Here is a 12,319-nt window from a genome sequence, read left to right as displayed (position 1 = left end):
CTCCGCCTCCCAGGTTCATGCCATTCTCCTGCCTCAGCCTCCCAAGTAGCTGGGACTACAGGCGTCTGCCACCACACCCAGCTAATTTTTTGTATTTTTAGTAGAGATGGGGTTTCACCATGTTAGCCAGGATGGTCTCGATCTCCTGACCTCATGATCCGCCTGCCTCAGCCTCCCAAAGTGCTGGGATTACAGGAGTGAGCCACTGCGCCCGGCTGTCCTGGTTAATTTTCTCTGAGTGTAAGCAACAGAAGCCCACTCTGGCTAACTTAAGCAACGCAGGATGTACTGACAGAAGGTGGGGGGTGTTGAAGGATGGAAGGGAAGGCTGAAGATCCAGGCTTGGCATGAAAAACGACCAGGGCAGTGCCAGAAGAAGTCTTGTTCAGTCACGCCTGGGGGATAAATTCCAAAGCATGTTTGAAACTTTTAGTCATTCTGTTCAAAATTTAAATCACAAGGCGAGAAGATCTGAATGGCCCTGTGCTATGAACTTTACCACTTACTACTTGCTTGACTCTGGGAAGGTTACTTCACTGCTTTGTAACTCAGTTTCCTCATCTGTAAAATGGGGACACTCATAGCGGCTACTTCATAGGTTATGTGAGACTTAAATAAGACGGTGCTTACAAAGTGCTTAGCCCAAAGTCTAGCACATGGTAAATCTTCAATTAACATTAGCTAACAACTGCAACAATAACAATAACTGCTACTGTCACTGCAACTACTGTTATTATTATCATTATTATTTGAGATGGAGTCTCTGTCACTCAGGCTGGAGTGCAGTGGCATAATCTCGGCTCACTGCAAACTCTGCCTCCTGGGTTCAAGCAATTCTCCTGCCTCGGCCTCCCGAGTAGCTGGGATTACAGGTGCATGCCACTACACCTGGCTAATTTTGTATTTTTAGTGGAGAAGGAGTTTCACCATGTTGGTCAGGCTAGTCTCGAACTCTTGACCTCAGGTGATCCACCTGTCTCAGCCTCCCAAAGTGCTAGGATTATGGGCATGTGCCACCGCGCCCAACCCAGACTATTACTGTTTTGGTTGGCTTGCTTCTGTGCATAGTACAGGGTCAGGTACACAGTAGGTGCTTAGTTTTAGTGCTGAATGAATGAACAAACAAATGAATGACTTCTGCTCTAATACGTAGCAATCAAATTCTTTGAAGTCATCTTTAGACATTTCTTTCTTCTTCTTCTTCTTCTTCTTATTATTTTGTGATGGAGTTTTGCTTTCGTTGCCTAGGCTGGAGTGTAGTGGTGCGATCTCAGCTCACTGCAACCACCACCTCCTGAGTTCAAGTGATTCTCCTGCCTCAGCCTCCTGAGTAGCTGGGATTACAGGCATGTGCCACCATGCCCGACTAATTTTTTGTATTTTTAGTAGAGACGGGGTTTCTCTATGTTGATCAGGCTGGTCTCGAACTTCCAACTTCAGATGATCCACCTGCCTTGGCCTCCCAAAGTGCTGGGATTACAGGCTTGAGCTACTGTCCCTGGCCTAGACATTTCTTATAATTAGATCAAAACAAGAAAAATCAACATATAAGAATCTCAGTGCATTTAAATATTAGACACACCCTCCTGAGTGATTTGTTTTTCCTTTCTTTTTTTTTTTTTTTTTTTTTTTTCCGAGAAAGAGTTTCACTCCTGTTGCCCAGGCTGGAGTCTAATGGTTGGATCTCAGCTCACTGCAACCTCCACCTCCCGGGTTCAAGTGATTCTCTTGCCTCAGCCTCTGGAGTAGCTGGGATTACAGGCACACACCACCAAGCCTGGCTTATTTTGTACTTTTAGTAAAGATGGGGTTTCACCACGTTGGCCAGGCTGGTTTCGAACTCCTAACCTCAAGTGATCCACCCACCTTGGCCTCCTGAAGTGCTGGGATTACAGATGTGAGCCACCGCACCCGGCCCTTAGTGACTGTGTTCTGTGTCTGCAGTCCTCTTTCTGAAAAATAATCCCTGACGTTGCTCATAGTCCGAGTCCTTCAGAAATGCTGCAACAACCCCACTCCAAGGAGGGGACTCATCTGCTGACGGGATTGCATTCCACATCAATTCTCGTGTCATATTTGATTAATTTTGTATCTAGCTTCATTACATCTCATCCCTCACTTCAAAGGTGTCCTTCATAGGGGACACTGGAGGAAGCAGAGAGGGGAGACCGAGCAATGGACGTCCTGCTGTGAAGAGTTCATGGGCACCCCAAACAGTAGCAACTGAGATTTAACGCTCTCAGAGCTCCCCCCGCCACCGCCCGCGAGATGAGCTGTCTGCTGGTTCTACAGCGTTTCCCAAGCTTGAGTCACGGTGCCCCAGCCACCATGAGACAGCCACTTTACACACCATTAATCAGCAGAATGGCTGGCAAATGCTGACCCACTTAGCAGTGATACCCAAACAGGTGACGGCTACTGGAGCTGACAGCATCTGGCCGGAGGGCACACATCTCCAGGCAGGCTGTCTGGAGCTCTCTGAGTTCTGTGTGGGTTACTGTGAAGCTAAAGGTGAGACATCCAGCTTCTTGGCCAAGAGTTGCTTAAATGGGTCAGGGCAGGATTTAACTCTGGCACACCTGAGTTCTGGGCCCTTTCTCACCAGGGCTGATGACATCTCCTTCCCATTCTTCCCCTTCTACCCACGTCCTACCACATCTTGGAACTCTGAGGATTCATCTAATATTTATTGAATTCAATTCAATAATTTGTTGAGTGGTGTAGCAGAAACCTCTGCTGTTTACGTTATGTCTGTCCTGTTGGCCCACTTCTAATTTCAGTTGAAGCTGTGTGCATGTGGCATGTGCAACCACAGCTGTGGCTATGGATGGAGGCTGAGCCTGGATCCTGGCCTCAGAGCGTGTTGTAGTCGTGGTCACAGACTGAGCCCTCATTTTGGTCACAGGCTGAGCTCTGATCACAGCCACGGACTGAGCCTTCCTCCTGGTCACAGAGAGAGCCTTGATTCTGGTCACAGACTGAGCTCTACAGACTAAGCTCTGATCATAAGAGAACATAGTGAGAAAGAGATTGAGGATGGCTCAGTTCAGGCCACCCTCACTTCCGCAGTTGCAGGTGGGAGCCATGCCCTTTCAGTGGGATATGAGGAGTGGGGACATCAGAGTAAAGGCATCCTGCATCTGAACAAAGACGGTGCCAATTATGGCAGCTCGCATTCTCAGGTTCTTAACTTGGAAAAAGCCACTGTGGTTTCAGGCACAGACTAATGAGGTTTTCAGAGCTGTGTCTTATTTCCTTTAGCGCATAGAGGTTATTGTGTTTTGCAGGAAAATTAACTGGCAATTAAATTTCTGAAAAAGTGTTTGAAACTCCTACAAGCGGTGCCTCATTGTTTTGCAAGATTGGGTACACAATGTAATAATTTCATCTGCAAATTAATTTTCTCTCACAGCTTCTGATGTAACTGCAATGTCATCCATTTAGTCATTCATTCATCCCTCGATTCAGTGCACATTTACTACGAACCTCATGTTGAACCCCTGGCACCGTGGGGAGGGCAGAGGTGGGTCTCTGCTTCTCAGGCAGTTCCCTGTCTAGAAGGAAGGCAGGATTTTCTCAGAAATAAAGGTCACAGGAGGCAGACTGTGATCATTCCATTAGAAGGAGATTTATAGTGATTTGGACTTTCAGATTTAGGAGGAGGGGGAGGTAACTCCTGACTTTGTCTCAGTGAAGAAAGAATAGAAAGCAAGCTGAAAGTAGCCGGGTGCAGCGTCTCATGCCAGCACTTTGGGAGGCTGAGGCAGGTGGATCATGAGATCAAGAGATCAAGACCATCCTGGCTGACAGGGTGAAACCCTGCCTCTACTAAAAAAACAAAAATTAGCTGGGCATGGTGGCACGTGCCTGTAGTCCCAGCTACTCAGAAGGCTGAGGCAGGAGAATCGCTTGAACTTGGGAGGTAGAGATTGCAGCGAGCCGAGATCGCACCACTGCACTCCAGCCTGGTGACAGAGAGAGAGAGACAGAGAGAAAAAATAAAGAAAGCTGAAAGTAATAGTAACTGACATTGACTGGGCACCTGCTGTATGCCAGACTCTGTGGCAGGTGTTTTGCATCTGGGATCTCATTCAATCCTTAGGCCAGTCCTATGAGGTAGTGTTATCACCCTCTTTACAGATGAGGAAACTGAGGCTCAGACAGGTTGGATGACTTGCTTGAGATCAAGTACCCAGCAAGTGTTGGAGTCTGTTTTGGAACTCACAACTGTCTGATTAAAACATTCCCCACTAAACATGCTAAATTCTCTAAGGATGACTTCTTTGCCAAGGGTTTTGTAGCCTTCCTGCTTCCCATCGGCACAAATGAAGGAGCTGGAGAAGGTCTAGATGGGAGTTCTACCAAGGCCAGAATGACATCAAATGTGCTCTGAAGAAGAGAGCGGCTGGAACTGCAGGAGAGATGGCTGTGTGGTCACTTACTGAATATCTACTATGTAGTATATATATACGTAGTGCTTTCCATACGTTTTCTCATTTAATCCTCACATACAGTCTTCAAGGTAGGCATTATCAGCTGCATCATTTTTGTTGTTGTTAAGGAAATGACTTAGGGAAGCTAAATGATCTGTTCATGGTCACACAACTGGTAAATGATGGAGCTGTGATTCATGCTCAGGTCTGTCTGACTCTGAAGTCTGACTTCTTTTCTTTGCTTTGTTTTGCTTTGCTTTCTTTCTTTTCTTTTTCTTTTCTTTCTTTCTTTTTTTTTTTTTTTTTTGAGATGGAGTTTTTCTCTTGTCGCCCAGGCTGGAGTGCAATGGCGTGGTCTTGGCTCACTGCAACCTCTGCCTCCCAGGTTCAAGCAATTCTCCTGCCTCCTGCCTCAGCCTCCCAAGTAGCTGGGGTTACAGGCACGTGCCACCATGCCTGGTAATTTTTGTATTTTTAGTAGAGACACAGTTTCATCCGGTTGGCAGGCTGGTCTTGAACTCCTGACCACAGGTGATCCACCTGCCTTGGCTTCCCAAAGTGCTGGGATTACAGGTGTGAGCCACCAGGCCCAGCCCTGACACTTTTCATCTTACTTTGCTGCTTCTTCTGTGGTGTGGTGTATGCCCAGTCTTGGAGCATGGTGGACTGTTACAAGGTGCCCGTTGTAGGTTGTTCTTAGGAGTTTGTTTCTGAGATTAGGCATCAGGAAGAAGGGATGACGTCCTCAGGCTCCAGCCCTAATTCTGACTCCTGTCCCCAGCTGGATCCTTAACCAGAGCCAATCGTCTCATCCACCTTTTCTTAAGAGGCCTAATCTATCCCATGGCAATTACTAACACCTGTACATAGATGACATGCTAATCCTACCTGGGCCCTTCCCCTGAGCTGCAGACCTTTACCTGTTCACCTCCCAGACAACTCTTTCCAGATGACCCTGCGAATGTGAACCCAGCACGGCCAGATGAAATCATCACTTTCTCCTGCCCTTCTTAATGGTCCCCATTTCTGTGAACAGCACCCTCTAAGAGCCTTTCTTTTCAAATCCTTTCCTCTCTCAAGCATGTAAGTAACAACTTGGTGACTGCATCCTGTCTTTCCTTTCAGTGGTTCCCTTACTCCACTCCCACATCACTGCCTTGGTTCAGGCCTCATGCCTCCTCTCGGATGGTTGCTTGCCTTTAGTGTTGCTCTGCCCAGCTCCACACTGTAGCTGGAGTGATGGTTGCAGGGGGCATGGGCTCTGAACCTGTGATGTGCTGTCACCCATGGCAAGTCCCTTAACCTTTCTGTGTCTCCTCCTCCCTGTAAGTGAAATGAAGATAACAGAACCTTCCTGGCTGGGTTTGTGTGAATTATAGGACATGATACAGATACAGCATGTGGAAATGGATTTGGCTCATAATAGACACTCAATAACTATTAGCCAATGTGGTTACTATTTAAGCAGAACAGATGATGCCTATTCTGCTCAAAGTCTTCTGATGGCTCCTCATTGCTTCTGGAATTAAATCCAAGTTCCTTATAAGCCTTTGAATCTGGCTCTGACCATCTCTCTAGCACCATATCCTGATATCCTGGAGCTCATCCCTCACCCCCATCTCTACATCTTGTCTGCCCCAGTATTTTTTCTACCTTATTTTTGTACATATTTATGGTGTATGACATGATGTTTTGAAATATCTGTAAGTTGTGGAATTTCCCCCCTTTTAATTCCATCCATATGGATAGAAACTCGGGTTTCTAGGATGTAGCACAAGGAGTGGGGATCTGATGTCTTAGTTCAATCTGCTATAACAGAATACTATAGACTGGGTGGCTTGAACAATGGGAATTTATTTCTTATAGTTTTGAAGTCTGGAAGGCTGAGACCAGGGTGCCAGCATGGTTGGGTTCTGGTGAGGGCCCTCTTCCTGGTTTACACATGGCTGAGTTCTCATGGTGTCCTCACATGGTAGATAGAGAGCACAGACAGGAAGGAAGCCCTCTTACATCTCTCCTTATGTGGGCACTAATCCCATCATGGGGGCTCTACCCTCAATGCCTAAACACCTCCCAAAGGCCCCATCCCCAATATCATCGCATTGGTTTCAATATATGAATTATGTGAGTTTATAGTCTTAATCAAATTGAGCATTTTGTGACCATTATTCCTTTAAATATTTTTTCTGTGCCCCCCCACCACCATCCAACTCTGCCTGTCTTTTTTCTTCTGGTGACTCCAGTTACATGTATATAAAGCCACCTGAAATTGTCCCATAGTTCACTAATGCTATCTTCATTTTTTTTCAGTTTTTTTCTTCTGTGTGTTTCATTTTTGATAGTTTATATTACTATGTCTTCAAGTTCAATAATTTTTTCTTCTACAATGTCTAATCTGCCATTAATCCCATCCAATGTATTTTTCACTTCAACCATTATAGGTTTAATCTCTAAAAGGCCAAAGTCAAACTTTTAGAAAAAGGACTGGATCCTCATCTCTCATCTTATACAAAAATCAACTCGAGATGGATTAAGGGCTTACATCTAAGACCTGAAACCGTAAAGATTTTAGAAGATAACATCAGAAAAACTCTTCTAGACATTGGCTTAGGCAAAGACTTCATGACCAATAACCCAAAAGCAAATGCAACAAAAACAAAGATACATAGATGGGGCTTAATTAAATTAAAAAGCTTCTGCACAGCAAAAGGAATAATCACCAGAGTTAACAGACAACCCACAGAGTGGGAGAAAATCTTCACAATCTATACATCTGGCAAAGGACTAATATTCAGAATCTACAATGAACTCAAACAAATCAGCAAGAAAAAAAACAAACAATTGCATCAAAAAGTGGGCTAGGGACATGAATAGACAATTCTGAAAAGAAGATACACAAATGGCCAAGAAGCATATGGAAAAATTCTCAACATCGCTAATTATAATGGAAGTGCAAGTCAAAACCACAATGTGATACCACCTCACTCCTGCAAGAATGGCCATAATAAAAAAATTAAAAAGTAATAGATGTTGGTGTGGATGTAGTGAAAAGGGAAGACTTTTACATTGTTGGTGGGAATGTAAACTAGTACAACCACTGTGAAAAACAGTGTGGAGATTCCTTAAAGAACTGAAAGTAGATCTGCCATTTGATCCAGCCATCCCACTACTGGGTATCTACCCAGAGGAAAAAAAGTCATTATATGAAAAAGAAACTTGCACACACATGTTTATAGCGGCACAATTTGCAATTGCAAAAATGTGGAACCAACTCAAATGCCCATCAGTCAACAAGTGGATAAACAAACTGTGGTATATATATACAATGGAATAGTACTTAGCCATAAAAAGGAATGAGTTAATGGCATTCACAGCAACCTGAATGGAATTGGAGACTATTATTTTAAGTGAAGTAACTCAGGAATGGAAAACCAAACATTGTATGTTCTCACCGATATGTGGGAGCTAAGCTAGGAGGACACAAAGGCATAAGAATGATACATTGGACTTTGGGGACTCAGGGGAAAGGGTGGAAGGTGGTGAGGGACAAAAGACTACACATTGGGTACAGTGTACACTGCTTGGGTGATGGGTGCACCAAAATCTCCGAAATCACCACTAAATAACTTATTCATGTAACCAAACACCACTGGTTCCCCCAAAACCTATTGAAATAAAAAATTAAAAGTAAAAAAAAATGTGTTTGAACCTAGTTATAATGATTTAAAATTCGTGGACCAAAGCCGCAATTACTTTGGTACCAACCTAGTGCACCTCCACCCGGTGAGAGCAGAATATACATTCTCTTCAAACACACCATGAGGTCTTCCTGCAAACTTCCCTGATCCAACACGGCTTCGTGGCTGTGCATCATCTCTGCAGTGTCACAGTGGCTACCGGAAGGCCAAGGCCTATCCTGGGGATGTTGCAGCTGTGGCTGCGGCTGTGGTGCTTTTCCATTCAAGGACAATGAAGGCTACTGGTTCTGCTCCCTCTCTGTTCACAAAGTGGATCCCTGGAAGGATGCTCACTCCACCCTGCTGTCCAAGAAGGAGACCAGCAACCTCTAGTTTCACAGTAAGAAGCCCGAGTGCCAGATGCCTATAGTAGGCACTGATGGAGGCAGCACTGCCCATGCTGCACCACGATGAGGACCACCTCTGGTCCTTGTGGGCAACTGGAACATGTGCTGTGAGGAGCAGGACTAGGCACTGCACCTGTGGAGGTTCTCAGGTGGCTACCCAGCCCTCGTGGACTGCATGACAAGGAGTACCTGGAGGTCCGGGAGTGCAGCCGGATGCTGTTGTCCAGGAGACAACAATTGCTCCTTGAGTTCAACTTCTGGAATGAGCCACAGCCCAGAGCGGGCTCCAACATCTTATGAGCTGAGGACCTGCAAACTCAAGCCAGGAACCATGATGGAGTAGGGGAACAACTGGGCTCCTGCCAGCAGGTACCAGCAGCAAGTCCCAGCAGGAGAACCAGGAGGTGATGGTGGCTTCTCCCATATAGGAGAGCTCCACCTTGTGCATCATCTCTGGGCCGATAAAGACCCACAGTCTTGGCAGGAGACCCACAGTGCTGCCTGCAGGAAGAGGGGCTGGGATGAAATGTCTATTATACAGTTCTCCTGGTGCAACACATGGAGTCTTGGATCAGGGTCCTCTTGAAGACCTCACCTCTCCAGCCATGCTGCCAACACTTCTACCTTCTTCCCGTTCTCCCTCAGGGCAACCCTGGACAGAGGAGCACCCCAGTCCTGCTGTCATGGTTTTCTTTCGGCTCTGGGAGGAGTCTGAGGGTCTGTGCTTAGCTCAGACAACGGGGAACAGAAGGATGACAAATTCTGAGGACTTACAGCTCAGCTCAGCTCCTTCCTGCCTTCCCCTCCTCCCTCATTCCCCCTGCTGGAAGCAGTTCCTAATTTTCTGAATGAAGCATAACAATCTTCTAGGCCTGCTTACATCTTTTCCTAAGATTTCTCAGTCCCCAGCTATCACCACAGAAACCCTCGGTTTAGCTTAATTGCACAAAAGGAAGAATGTCTAGTGGTTAGAGGTGGAATGGGAGGGAAGGAGGTCAGGCCAGGCCAGGCCAGGTCCTCAGGAATTCCCTGATCTCCACTGGGCCACTGCCACCCACTTGCTGTTCAGTCTAAGCCAAGTCCTTCCTGATGGGGAAAATCCTGGAACTGCTAAAAAAATCCCCCTCAAATCAGCAAGGTAAGGAAGATGCCCAGACATTCCACCCAAAAAGACAGGGAAAAAGGATAGGAACCAGGAAGGATTTAGGGGCACGAGACAGACATGTAACAGAACCCAGAAGGCACAACTTAGAGAATTCAGAACTTGGGTTTGAACTGCAGAATTTGGAATTTGAAATACAGAATTGGAAGATAGAACAGAGATGACAGGCTGGGCGCGGTGGCTTACTCCTGTAATCCCAGCAATTTGGGAGGCTGAGGTGGGCGGATCACGAGGTCAGGAGTTTGAGACCACCCTGGCCAACATGGTGAAACTCTGTCTCCACTAAAAACACAAAAATTAGCCGGGTGTGGTGGCGGGCGCCTGTAATCACAGCTACTCAGGAGGCTGAGGCAGGAGAATCACTTGAACCTGGGAGGCGGAGGTTGCAGTGAACTGAGATTGTGCCACTGCACTCCAGCCTGGGCAACATAGAGAGACTCTGTCTCAAAAAAACAAAACAAAAAAAACAAACAAAAAACCAGAGGTGACAGAAAACCATTTGGGGAAGGATTCCTAATACTAGACAGATGGAGAGTTAGTTGTCTGCTTTTCCCTACAGGTTGGGGTTGAGGACATGAATGTGTAGTTCCAGTCCTTTGCAGGGAGTCTCTCCTGCCCTCCCTCCTTCCTGCAGGCAAAAGTACAGACCAGGGCGTGTGTTTCCTTCATCCCGATTCCTTCTCCCCGACTTGACATTCCGTCAGCTCAATCCTCATCCTCTAGGGCCACCAAGCGTGTGGACTGGGGGGTCTCCTCAGTGAAAAACCATATTTACGAACCCTCGGGATAGCTTCATTCTGCTCCTCTTCCGGGAAAGCTTATGCTGGGGTTGCTGATGCAACCAACTAAACATTTACTATAAAAACAAAACAAACAGAAAACAAGCACAGCATGTACTTTTGTCAAGATACGCCACACTCTGGCGTTTACAACAAGACACAATAAATTTAAACGGATTTGGTTCATGCCAAACGGACCCCGATGGATTAAATTTGACCCCAATGAATTAAATGATAAATCAATGACAAGAAGCTCTCTGAAAAAAATCCTCAAATATTTAGGAACTAAATAGCATACGCTGCTGGTGGGACGTCAAATGGTACAAATACTTTGGAAAATAATTTGGCAATTTATTAATTCAACTCCTAGATATTTATCCAAGCAAAATGAAAACATATGTCTATACAAAGACTTGCACATAAATGTTCCTAGCAGCTTTATTGGTAATAGCAAAAAAAACAAAAAACAAAAACCAAACACCTGGTAATAGTCCAAATGCCCATCAACAGATGAACGGATACATACTGTGGTACATCCATGTAATGGAATACTACTCAATAATAAAAAGGAATGAACTATTGATACAAGCAACAACAGGGATCAGTCTCACGTTGAGTAAAAGGAGACAGACAAGAAAAATGCAAATACTTTAAAATCCATTCATAAAAAAATTATAAGAAACAAAAGCTACTTGATAATGACAGAAAGTGGACCTGTAGTTGTCTGAAGAGAGGGGTGTCAGGGAGTGACTGTAGGGAGAAATTATAAAGAGGCATGAGAAAACTTTTGGGATTGATGAATTTGTTGACATGTTGATTGTGGTGACAGTCTCCTGGGTGTGTACCGTACATACATATGTCAAATTATATATACCTTAAGTATGTGTGATTTACTGTATGTCAATTGCACCTCTAAAAACTGTCTAAAAATGTGATGGTTCTGCCGGGCGCGGTGACTCACACCTGTAATCCCTGCACTTTGGGAGGCTGAGGCAGGCGGATCATGAGGTCAGGAGATTGAGATCAGCCTGGCTAACACAGTGAAACCCCGTCTCTACTAAAAATACAAAAAATTCACCAGGTGAGGTGGTGGGTGCCTGTAGTCCCAGCTACTTGGGAGGCTGAGGCAGGAGAATGGCATGAACCCAGGAGGTGGAGCTTGCAGTGAGCTGAGGTCGTGCCACTGCACTCCAGCCTGGCAGACAGAGCAAGACTCTGTAGCAAAAAAAAAAAAAATAAAATAAAAAAAAAAAAATAAATAAATAAAATAAAAATAAAATGTGATGGATTTTTTTTATTGTGGTAAAATATATAAAACATAAAATTCACAATTTTAATCATTTTTGTTTAATTTTTAACTTTTATGGGTACATATATATATATATATATATATTTTTTTTTTTTTTTTTTTGAGAGAGTCTCACTCTGTTGCTTAGGCTGCAGTTCAGTGGTACAGTCCTGGCTCACTACAACCTCTGCCTCCTGGGTTCAAGCAGTTCGCCTGCCTCAGCCTCCCAAGTAGCTGGGATTACAAGCTGGCTAAATTAGCTATCACACCTGGCTAGTTTTTGTATTTTTCCTAGAGCCAGGGTTTCACCATGTTGGCCAGGCTGGTCTCGAACTCCTGGCCTTAAGCAATCCACCCGCCTGGGCCTCCCAAAGTGTTGGGATTACAGGCGTGAGCCACCGTGCCTGGCCTACCTTGTATATTTACGGGCTACATGAAATACTTTGATATGGGCATACAATGCGTAATAATTACATCAGGATAAATAAGGGTACCCGTTATCTCAAGCATTTATTTATCATTTGTGTGTGTGTGTGTGTGTGTGTGTGTGTGTGTGTGTGTGTGTGTGTGTTA

At 45.1% G+C, this 12,319-nt stretch overlaps 3 protein-coding genes and 1 pseudogene across 4 annotated transcripts in view; 2 read left to right on the top strand and 2 right to left on the bottom strand.

Moving 5' to 3' along the window:
* Positions 1-12,319, top strand: part of TXNDC17 (thioredoxin domain containing 17) — a 997,418-nt gene that overhangs the window by 74,668 nt on the left and 910,431 nt on the right. The window lies entirely within an intron of this gene.
* Positions 1-12,319, bottom strand: part of LOC126939805 (uncharacterized) — a 910,157-nt gene that overhangs the window by 196,555 nt on the left and 701,283 nt on the right. The gene's annotated exons all lie outside the window — the stretch shown is intronic.
* Positions 1-12,319, bottom strand: part of DERL2 (derlin 2) — a 434,214-nt gene that overhangs the window by 222,311 nt on the left and 199,584 nt on the right. The window lies entirely within an intron of this gene.
* On the top strand, positions 8,279-10,208 carry LOC126938267 (protein NipSnap homolog 1-like; annotated as a pseudogene).

This window comes from Macaca thibetana, chromosome 16 (assembly GCF_024542745.1).
Source record: "Macaca thibetana thibetana isolate TM-01 chromosome 16, ASM2454274v1, whole genome shotgun sequence".
Lineage (NCBI taxonomy): Eukaryota > Metazoa > Chordata > Mammalia > Primates > Cercopithecidae > Macaca > Macaca thibetana.
The sequence above is the reverse complement of the archived record's forward strand: the minus strand, read 5'-3'. Positions and strand labels throughout refer to the sequence as shown.